This window comes from Triticum aestivum, chromosome 3D (genome assembly GCF_018294505.1).
Source record: "Triticum aestivum cultivar Chinese Spring chromosome 3D, IWGSC CS RefSeq v2.1, whole genome shotgun sequence".
NCBI classification, from domain to species: domain Eukaryota; kingdom Viridiplantae; phylum Streptophyta; class Magnoliopsida; order Poales; family Poaceae; genus Triticum; species Triticum aestivum.
In genome coordinates, this window is record NC_057802.1 from 466,044,382 (window position 1) to 466,056,944 (window position 12,563).

Sequence of the window (12,563 nt, forward strand, 5' to 3'; positions counted from 1 at the left end):
CCAAGACAATGCCTTCATTAACCATAAAGTGGCACTTCTCCCAATTCAATGCAAGATTTGTTTGTTCACATCTCTTCAAAACTTGATCAACATTGCTTAAACAATCATCAAAAGACTTCCCATAAGCAGAAAATTCATCCATGAAAACCTCAACAATCTTTTCACAAAAGTCAGAGAATATAGCCATCATGCATCTTTGAAAGGTAGCAGGTGCATTACATAAACCAAAAGGCATACGTCTATAAGCATAGGTTCCAAAAGGACAAGTAAAAGTGGTCTTTTCTTGATCAGGTTGAGAAACATGTATTTGTGAGAAGCCAGAATATCCATAAAGGAAGCAAAAGTGTGTGTGCTTAGATAATCTTTCAAGCATTTGATCAATAAAAGGCAAAGGGTAATGATCTTTTCTAGTAGCTTTATTTAATTTTCTAAAATCAATTACCATTCTATAGCCTGTAACAATTCTTTGTGGAATAAGTTCATTCTTATCATTAGGAACAACAGTTATACCTCCTTTCTTAGGGACACAATGAACAGGACTTACCCATCTACTATCAGCTATAGGATAGATTATACCCGCTTCCAGAAGTTTTAATATTTCCGTTCTTACCACCTCTTTCATCTTCGGATTTAACCGACATTGGTGATCAACAACTGGTTTAGCATCAGGTTCCATATTAATTTTGTGCTGACATAGAGTGGGACTAATGCCCTTTAAATCATCAAGAGTATATCCAATAGCAGCTTGGTGCTTCCTTAGAACTTTCAATAATCTTTCTTCTTCATGTTCTGAAAGGTTAGCACTGATAATAACAGGATATATTTTCTTTTCATCAAGATAATCATATTTCAAAGTGTCTGGCAATTGTTTTAATTCAAACACAGGATCACCTTTAGGTGGAGGAGGACCCCCTAGAGTTTCAATATGCAAATTGTGTTTAAGCAGAGGACGTTGTTCAAAGAAAATCTTATCTATTTCATTACTTTCATGCACATGTAAATCATTTTCATGGTCTAGCAAGTATTGTTCTAAAGGATTAGTAGGTGGTACAACAATAGAAGCAAGACCAATTAATTCATCCTTACTAGGCAATTCTTTTTCATGATGATTTCTACTAAACTTGGAAAAATTAAATTCATGAGACTCATCACCAAAGCTAACACCCACATTTTGTTTCTGACAATCTATCTTAGCATTAGCTGTGTTCAAGAAAGTTCTACCAAAGATAATGGGACAGAAGTCATCTTGTGGGGAACCAAGAACAAGAAAATCAGTAGGGTATTTTACTTTCCCACACAAGACTTCAACATCTCTAACAATCCCAACTGGTGATATAGTGTCTCTATTTGCAAGTTTAATAGTAACAACTGAAGGAAAATATGCCCTAGAGGCAATAATAAAGTTGTTATTTTATATCTGCTTATATCATGATAAATGTTTATTATTCATGCTAGAATTGTATTAACCGGAAACTTGATACATGTGTGAATACAAAGACAAAACAAAGTGTCCCTAGTATGCCTCTACTTGACTAGCTCGTTAATCAAAGATGGTTAAGTTTCCTAGCCATAGACATGTGTTGTCATTTGATGAACGGGATCACATCATTAGAGAATGATGTGATGGACAAGACCCATCCGTTAGCTTAGCACTATGATCATTTAGTTTATTGCTATTGCTCTCTTCATGACTTATACATGTTCCTCTAGCTATGAGATTATGCAACTCCCGAATACCGGAGGAACACCTTGTGTGCTATCAAACGTCACAACATAATTGGGTGATCATAAAGATGCTCTACAGGTGTCTCCGAAGGTGTTTGTTGGGTTGGCATAGATCAAGATTAGGATTTGTCACTCCGTGTATAGGAGAGGTATCTCTAGGCCCTCTCGGTAACGCACATCACTATAAGCCTTGCAAGCAATGTGACTAATGAGTTAGTTACGGGATGATGCATTATGGAACGAGTAAAGAGACCTGCCGGTAATGGGATTGAACTAGGTATGAGGATACCGACGATCGAATCTCGGGCAAGTAACATACCGATGACAAAGGGAACAACGTATGTTATTATGCGGTTTGACCGATAAAGATCTTCTTAGAATATGTAGGAGCCAATATGAGCATCCAGGTTCCGCTATTGGTTATTGACCATAGATGTGTCTCGGTCATGTCTACATAGTTCTCGAACCCGTAGGGTCCGCACGCTTAACGTTCGATGACGATCGGTATTATGAGTTTATGTGTTTTGATGTACCCAAGGTAGTTTGGAGTCTCGGATGTGATCACGGACATGACGAGGACTCTCGAAATGGTTGATACATAAATAATGATATATTGGACGATGTTATTCGGACACCGGATGAGTTCCGGGGGTCACCGGATAAATATCGGAGTGCCGGAAGGGTTATCGGAACCACCGGAGAAGTAATGGGCCTTATTGGACCTAGGGGAGAGAGAGAGGGGCTACCAATGGCTGGCTGCGCGCCCCCATGGGCCTAGTACGAATTGGACTAGGGGGAGGGGCGGCGCCCCCTCCTTCCTTCTTCTCCTAGTAGGACTAGGAAAGGGGGGAGTCCTACTACTACTAGGAGGAGGATTCCTCCCCCCTTGGCGCGCATATGAGGGCCGGCTGGCCGGCCTCCCCCTCCCTCCTTTATATATGTGGGGTGGGGGGCACCCTAGAACACATCAAAGTTGATCTTAGCCGTGTGCGATGCCCCCCTCCATAGATTTCCACCTCGGTCATATCGTTGTAGTGCTTAGGCGAAGCCCTGCGTCGGTAACTCATCAACACCATCACCATGCCGTCGTGCTGAGAAACTCTCCCTCGGCCTCAGCTGGATCAAGAGTTTGAGGGACGTCACCGAGTTGAACGTGTGCAGATCGCCGAGGTGCCGTGCGTTCGGTACTTGGTCGGTTGGATCGCGAAGACGTTCAACTACATCAATCGCGTTACTTAATGCTTCCGCTTGCGATCTACGAGGGTACGTGGACACACTCTCCCGCTCGTTGCTATGCTTCTCCTAGATTGATCTTGCATGACTGTAAGTTTTTTTTGAAATACTACGTTCCCCAACAGTGGCATCCGAGCCAGGTCTATGCGTATATGTTATATGCACGAGTAGAACACAAAGAGTTGTGGGCGATAATAGTCATACTGCTTACCAGCATGTCATACTTTGATTCGACGGTATTGTTGGATGAAGCGGCTCAGACCGACATTACGCGCACGGAGACTGGTTCTACCGACGTGCTTCGCACACAGGTGGCTAGTGAGTGTCAGTTTCTCCAACTTTAGTTGAATCGAGTGTGACTACGCCCGGTCCTTGTTGAAGGTTAAAACAACAAACTTGACGAAAAATCGTTGTGGTTTTGATGCGTAGGTAAGAACGGTTCTTGCTTAGCCCGTAGCAGCCACGTAAAACTTGCAACAACAAAGTAGAGGACGTCTAACTTGTTTTTGCAGGGCATGTTGTGATGTGATATGGTCAAGACATGATGCTATATTTTATTGTATGAGATGATCATGTTTTGTAACAGAGTTATCGGCAACTGGCAGGAGCCATATGGTTGTCGCTTTATTGTATGCAATGCAATCGCCATGTAATTGTTTTTACTTTATCACTTAGCGGTAACAATAGTCGTAGAAGCAATAGTTGGCGAGACGACAACGATGCTACGATAGAGATCAAGGTGCCAAGTCGGTGACGATGGTGATCATGACGGCGCTTTGGAGATGGAGATCAAAGGCACAAGATGATGATGGCCATATCATATCACTTATATTGATTGCACGTGATGTTTATTCTTTATGCATCTTATTTTGATTAGTTCGGCGGTAGCGTTATAAGATGACCTCTCACTAAATTTGAAGGTACAAGTGTTCTCCCTGAGTATGCACCGTTGCGAAAGTTTGTCGTGCCGAGACACCACGTGATGATCGGGTGTGATAAGCTCTACGTTCACATACAACGGGTGCAAGCCAGTTTTGCACACGCAGAATAGTTGGGTTAAACTTGACGAGCCTAGCTTATGCAGATATGGCCTCGGAACACTGAGACCGAAAGGTCGAGCGTGAATCATATAGTAGATATGATCAACATAGTGATGTTCACCATTGGAAACTACTCCATCTCACGTGATGATCGGACATGGTTTAGTTGATATGGATCACGTGATCACTTAGATGATTAAAGGGATGTCTATCTAAGTGGGAGTTCTTAAGTAATATGATTAATTGAACTTTAATTTATCATGAACTTAGTCCTGATAGTATTTGCATAACTACGTTGTCGATCAATAGCTCGCGATGTAGCTCCCCGTTTATTTTTGATATGTTCCTAGAGAAAAACTATGTTGAAAGATGATAGTAGCAATGATGCGGACTAGGTCTGTGATCTGAGGATTATCCTCATTGCTGCACAGAAGAATTATCTCCTTGATGCACTGCTAGGTGATAGACCTATTGCAGGAGCAGATGCAGATGTTATGAATGTTTGACAAGCTTGGTATGATGACTACTAGATAGTTTAGTGCACCATGTTTTACGGCTTAGAACCGGGACTTCAAAAATGTTTTGAACGCCACGGAGCATATAAGATGTTCCAAGAGTTGAAATTGGTATTTCATACCCATGCCCGTGTCAAGGGGTATGAGACCTATGACAGTACTTTGCCTACAAGATGGAGGAGAATAGCTCAACCAATGAGCATGTGCTCAGATTGTCTGAGTACTACAATCACTTGAATCAAGTGGGAGTTAATCTTCCAGATAAAATAGTTATTGACAGAGTTCTCTAGTCACTATCACGAAGTTACTGGAACTTCGTGATGAACTATAATATGCAAGGGATGACGAAAACAATTCCTGAGCTCTTCGTGATGCTGAAAACAACGAAGGTAGAAATCAAGAAAAGCATCAAATGTTGATGGTTGACAAGACCACCAGTTTCAAGTAAAAGGGCATGGGAAAGAAAGGGAACTTCAAAAAGAATGGCAAGCACGTTGCCACTCCCATGAAGAAGCCCAAAGCTAGACCCAAGCCTGAAACTGAGTGCTTTTACTGCAAAGGAAATGGTCACTAGAAGTGGAACTGCCCTAGATACTTGGCGGATAACAAGGATGGCAAAGTGAACAAAGGTAGATTTGATATACATGTTATTGATGTGTACTTTACTAGTGTTTGTAGCAACCCCTCGGTATTTGATACTTGTTCAGTTGCTAAGAGTAGTAACTAGAAATGGGAGTTGCAAAATAAACATAGACTAGTTGAGGGCGAAGTGATGATGTGAGTTGGAAGTGATTCCAAGGTTGATAAGATCACCATCGCACACTCCCTTTACCTTCGGGATTAGTGTTGAAACTAAAATAAATGTTATTTGTTGTTCGCGTTGAGCGTAATATGATTGGATCATGTTTATTGCAATACGGTTATTCATTTAAGTCAAAGAATAATTGTTATTCTGTTTACATGAATAAAACCTTCTGTGGTCATACACCCAAGGTGAATGGTTTATTGAACCTCCATCGTAGTGATACATATATTCATAATATTGATACCAAAAGATGCAAAGTGGATAATGATAGTGCAACATATTTGTGGCACTGCCGTTTAGGTCATATTGGTGTAAAGCGCATGAAGAAACTCCATGCTGATGGGCTTTTGGAATCACTTGATTATGAATCACTTGATGCTTGCGAACCATGCCTCATGGGCAAGATGACTAAGACTCCGTTCTCCGGAACAATGGAGCGAGCAACTGACTTATTGGAAATAATACATACTGATGTATGCGATCCGATGAGTGTTGAGGCTCAAGGCGAGTATCATTATTTTCTGACCTTCACAGATGATTTGAGCAGATATGGGTATATCTACTTGATGAAACATAAGTCTGAAACATTTGAAAAGTTCAAAGAATTTTAGAGTGAAGTGGAAAATCATCGTAACAAGAAAATAAAGTTTCTACGATCTGATCGCGGAGACGAATATTTGAGTTACGAGTTTGGTCTTTGTTTGAAACGACGTGGAATAGTTTCGCAACTCACGCCACCTGGAACACCACAGCATAATGGTGTGTCCGAACGTCATAACCGTACTTTATTAGATATGGTGCGATCTATGATGTCTCTTACCGATTTATCACTATCGTTTTGGGGGTATGCATTAGAGACAGCTGCATTCACGTTAAATAGGGCACCGTCTAAAAATCCGTTGAGACGACACCGTATGAACTGTGGTTTAGCAAGAAACCTAAGCTGTCATTTCTCAAAGTTTGGGGTTGCGATGCTTATGTGAAAAAGTTTCATTCTGATAAGCTCAAACCCAAATCGGAGAAGTGCGTCTTCATAGGATACCCAAAAGAAACAATTGGGTACACCTTCTATCACAGATCCGAAGGCAAGATCTTTGTTTCCAAGAGTGGATCCTTTCTAGAGAAGAAGTTTCTCTCGAAAGAAGTAAGTGGGAGGAAAGTAGAACTTGATGAGGTAATTGTGCCTTCTCTTGAATTGGAAAGTAGCTCATCACTGAAATCAGTTCCAGTGATGCCTACACCAATTAGTGAGGAAGTTAATGATGATGATCATGAAACTTCAGATCAAGTTACTACCGAACCTCGTAGGTCAACCAGAGTACGATCCGCACCAGAGTGGTACGGTAGTCCTGTTCTGAAAGTCATGCTAATAGACCATGATGAGCCTATGAACTATGAGGAAGCGATGATGAGCCCAGATTCTGACATATGGCTTGAGGCCATGAAATCTGAGATAGAATCCATGTATGAGAACAAAGTGTGGACTTTGGTGGACTTGCTCACTATTGCAGGATGCTGCTAACGCGACACTACGAGCAGAGACCCTTCGACGAAACTTTGTGCGCGAAGCCATAATCGCAAACGGTGGTGTAAAAAACCGTCAAAAAAGGTGCAAAATGTTTGCGATGGCGGATGCATCAAACACGGTTCAGATTTTAGTTGCGTGTGTGATTCAGGGCATACGGTTCAGTTGAATTAACCATTTTCGATGAGGAGGAACAAAAGAAACGGGCAACCAGATGAAGGTGTGTGCAATGTACAACATACGGTTCACTCGGATGAACTGTTTTTGATTAGGCAACACAAAAGAAACGGCCAGCCAGATGAAGGTGTGTCGATATACGGCATGTGGTTCACTCGGACGAACTGTTTGCGTTGACACAGGAAAACAGAAATGGTTCAACTTAACAAGACGTGTGTGTTGTGCGATGGGATTGCATACAAAACAACAACATACACACACACACACACTTATAAGGACATGCTTGCATAACCAAATTAAACATCCACCTACATAGGTGGCTACTACAACCATGGCATTTGCACACACCAAAGTAAACTATTACATGCATAATTACATAGGTGGCTACTACACACATGACATTTCCACACACCAATAAAGTAAACTATATATTACATGCATGATTAACTAGCATAAATGATCATTTGATCATCATCTACTTCTTGTGACGCTTGCTCTGCTTGTGGCTCAATCCGGGCTCGCCGATTTGGGTAACGAGGCACTTCCTCATGTCAACGATCTGTCTATGCATCTCGTAGCATGTGTACACGCTCTTGGCCGCAAACCTGAGGTGAGGTTCATCCAGTTGCTGCATCCAGGCCCTGTGCCAGGATAGGGGGCTTGTTCTCTGGGCATCCTGCTTCATCTTTTCGTAGTAGGGGTCGATGATGGCCGAGGCGAGTTCGACCAGGGAGTCCTTCTTCGTGCTGCCCCAGACCCTGTAGTGGTTACGGATTTTGACAAGGTTCTTGTAGGCCAAGCCCGTAATACTGAGCGCTTTTACATCGTCTTTGGTTTCCACCGTGGCAAACTTGTAGTCGGTGCTGTTGACAAACCTGTTGAAACGGTCGCAAGGCTCTGTGGCCATGCAGTAGTGGTAGATGAGGACATGATGGCGCACACACAACTAGGCGACGGCAACCTTCTGATCTATGCCGGGACGACTGGCGGTGTACTGGAGGTCGATGACGACCACCTTGTACTTGTCACGAGCAAGCAACTGCTCAACAATGTTGATGTAGTCGTCCACCACGGCTGGGTCGATGGTGTACACCACCAAGAGATCCATCTCCCTCACGTGGGTCTCCACTCTATGCTCACCGAACTCCATTGGAGCGCCGCTGGACATCCCCTCTCTATGTGTCATCGTGGGTGTGCTTGTTGTGTTGTGGGGCGCGATCGAAAGGTTGAAGAGAATAAGGTTATAATGGCCGCGGGAATTAAAGGGGAAGCCGGACGGCCAGGAATATCGGCAGGGCCTGATCGCAGTTCTAATTTGCAGCGCGTAACTCCAGCGTGCCGCACATACCTTCATCGCGTGGCCACGCGCGCGGCGCAACCGCATGCATACGGGGCCCCCGACGTGATCGTGCACACGCCCAACCGTTGCCAGAGAGCGCGCAGAGGGACGCGAGCAGAGCGCTCCGCGGTCGCCTCAACGGCGAGCAACCATATATATATGCATATAGCAGTTGAACACGCAAGGAAAAGCTGTCCACAAGCCGAGCGCACCGACGGACGTGAGCAGAGCGCGCCAACGGACGCGAGCAGAGCGTGCCACGACACCTAACGGCGAGCACAGCGCGCTGTGGCGCCTAACGGCGGGATAGACCTTCATTCAAGCCAATCAAAATAAGACTGGAACGGACATGTCTGTATTGAGCAAAGAGATCGCACATGTTTGTATTGACTAGAACGAGAATGCAATAGAAAAATAAGAATTAAGGCCACGATGATGCGATCGCAGTGGTGGTTACAGGAGGCAAGAAGAAAGATGCATCCATCAACGTACGACCTCCTCCTCCTCAACTCAGTGCGCCGGCTGGGCCACCGACTGGCGGCTAAGGAGCGGCGGCTTGTGTGGCGAGGCCAAGGTGCTTCTCAACTAAGGCATCCAAGGCTTCCAGCCGGCTGAAGAAGGCCAACGTCGTAGCGTCCTCACTGGCCTTGTAGATACCTATGTACACGATTCGCTCGTACACATGGATGTGTAGGTTGATGGTTTCTTGCAGGGCGAGGCGCCTCGCGGCGAGCGCGACCTCCAGGTGGACATTCTTCGTGGCGTCGGCAGGCAGTCGCAGGGCCACCAGTGCTTCAAAGAGGTTCTGACCATGGAGGCCGATTTGGGTGGCAGGCAATGAGGAGCCCGGGCGCGCGGGCTGGAGGAGTACGACAATGTCGTCCGCGAGCTTCTTAACGACAGTGAACCTGTTGGTGGTGCGAACGATCATCTGTTCCAACTCAGAGTCGTAGCTGGCAACGACGGTGGCCATCCACCAGCCGGTCGCCAACACCGTATGGAGACGATCCACGGTGCCATGCCGCAGGCTGGCGTCGTGGACCATCTGGCACAGCCGCTGGCTGCTCGCGCGCATCGCCGCCATGGGTCCGGAGTGGGCACTTTTGTGCTTATTAGTGTAGGTGCTTAGGCAAATGCTTAGGTGCGTATGATGTGGTAGATGCATTGGAATGGAGGGGCGCCTTTATATGAGTGCAAACTGCGTTGCATTCACATCGTGCTGCCTCTTTTCCCGGTCGTCCCAATACTTCCCTCATGCATTCACACGATGCTAATTGAAGGAGGATGCATCATTGGCCGTTCAACATTTCGGGAACCGCCACCCTCTCCCTCGTCTGCATTAAAGCCGTATCGGGAACTGTGCCGCCCGCTGTCAAATCGAATAGTATTGCGCGCGCCCGCTAGTGATTTTTAGCTTCATATTTTGACAAATCGCAGTGTTACAAGGTTGGCAAATGGCAATGTTACTAGATCAACAAATGTCAATCTTTCTAGTTTGATAAATGGCAACATACCCAATATGACAGATGCAAATCGCACCAAATTGTTTGTAAGTGGTTCACACGGGTCATCCAAAAGAACCATTTGTGTTCAAGAGATGCACAAATCCTGCTCTCACTTTGCATACGGGTGTTCTATCTGAAACCATCATGCTCGTTGTGAGAAGCTCTGGTTTGTGAGAAGCATATACCCAAACCTGCCCCAAATGGGACAAAAACTTTACCACAGCATGTTGATGCCCCTCCATGATAGCATGCCAAGTTTCATGAATTTCAGACGAGTTTTGGATTTACTAGAATTTAAAAACAAGGTATCTCAATGTTTGCGGCCGAGTGACGGTGGCAGGGTATTTGACATTCATTCCCTTTTCTTGCATGGGACCTAAGCATGCACCCAAGGACAAAGATTTGATTTTTCAACCAATTTATATGCATTGGAGCATGTGCATGTAGTTCAAATTTGAATTATGCACATAAATGCATTGAAAACTCACTTAATGCATAAAAATGTCCAAACAAAACCCAAAAAATCACAAAAAATAACACAACACTCGTGTCGCGGAATTAGCACGGCAGATGTCCTAGTGTGAGGACTTAGTCCTGAGGCCAACGCATCTATGTGGTAGCTTGAGAGGGGTTGATGGAATCGAGAGACGCAACACAAGACAAGGGTTTAGACAGCTTCGGGCCCCGGGAAACATCATCCGGTAATAACCCTACATGCTGTTTGTGGTTAGGTCTCATTATGATCATGAGGGAGTCGCCGTATAAGCCGGCTCTCCTCTAGTTGTGTCTAGCCTTGGAGGTTATTTTCCTGTCCCTCCTGGGGTGCCCTGCCCCTCCTTATATATGTTGAAGGGGCGGGTTACATGTAGAGTCCAACTCGGATTAAGACTTAAACTACTCTGACTTCTCTTCACGGGCTTCTCTCCATGGGCTTCTCACCATGGGATTCTTAGCGTCTTGGGCTTATTAACCACATGCGACTCTATTACAATCTGACTTAAACATCTGGCTTAACATCTGCCGGCTTAAACATCTGGCTTAACATCTGCCGACTTAAACATCTGGCTTAAACATCTGCTGGGTCACCAATGAAACACCAAGTCCCAGCTGGGTCATAACTCCGGCTGGGTCATCCCGCGGGGTATATCCCCGACATTAGCCCCCAATTTAATTTGGATTTATCCATGTTAAACTGATCCAAAACACAAGAAGAAATTTAACAGGTTGTGCTCCGGGTTAAATATTCTTGTAAGCCGGCACCTGAACATCCTTAAGTCCCTGTCATTTCCTCCTTCTAGAAAATCCGGGTCAATAAGCCAACTTCATAATCAATTTGCTGACGTTGGTTTCTCATAGAGAAAAATTGTGAAGAATAATTCATTTGACTCAGCTCCCAATGTTTAAAAATATTGGTCTTGAAACACTCATCTGATCTTCAGCCGGCTTCAAAATGTAGATCTTGCCAATTTATGATTACCAAAATTGCCGGGTTATAAACAGATGATGCCAAGTCATAATTGTTGCCGACGCCGGGTCAAAACTGAGAATTTTGAAGATTTCTCTCCCTCATATCCATATTACCTGTAGCCCCCATTCTTGAGCAGAGCAAAGTGATGAATTAAGACTTGCTTCAATATAAATATTACCAAATTGAAGAAATCCATGTTGTTCATCTCAGTCACTAGTCAAAACTGAATATTCCACATATGGAGCCCCCAAGTGCCGGGTTGTCATGCTTGCAGCAACCTGGCACTTGGAATTACCTGATGCCCATAAAAACTTCAACTAGTATAGCCCCCAAGGGCCGGGTCATTATATAATAATGAGCAGGGACTTTGTAGATATGATCATGTAAACTTGAACAGCAACGTGTAGCCCCCAAGGGCCGGCTCAGTAAGATAATACTGAGCTGGGACTTTATATATACTTAATTTAAAAATAACATCATATGATGTGGCCTTCATCGTAGGGCTTGAACTCACATCCACAAGGTTTAAGAGCCTTGTGCTTTACCAATTGAGTAGTGGACCCTTCAAAATAATGGATTTAACCTTGCATTAGCCCCCAAGTGTCATGGTGCGTGCTTGCAGCGACATGAGACTTCCATATTTGGTATAATCATGATTTGAATAATGTAGCCCCCAAGTGTCGGGTCGTAAGCCTGCAGCAACTCGGGACTATTCCTTTCATTGTAGAATAAATCATATCCATTTGGTAAATACCAGCCATTGCGCTGAAGCAACTTTGAAAACCTTAATCATAATACTGGTTATTGATAACCATAATAAAAATCCAGCCATGTTGGCTATTAAAGATTTGAATGATATAACCTGTTTTGAAAACTGGTTCCTGCAATATAAACCAGTATATCCATGCATATATGATGATGCAATGATGATGCAATGCATGATGCTATGTATGATGATATATGTGCATGATAACAGAGTAAGGGTCATAATCCATGGCGTATGAGCTGGACCAAGAGGCATATTTAGAGCTATGCTTCAAATATGAGTAGGAAGCCCCCAAGTGGTTGGTGGCATTGAGCCGATCAAGAGGGATATTCACAGCTATGATTTGAATACGATCAGGAAGCCCCCAAGTGACCATAAATGTGGCATTGCGCCGATCAAGAGGGATATTCACAGCTATGATTGGAATACGATCAGGAAGCCCCCAAGTGACCATAAGTGTGGCAT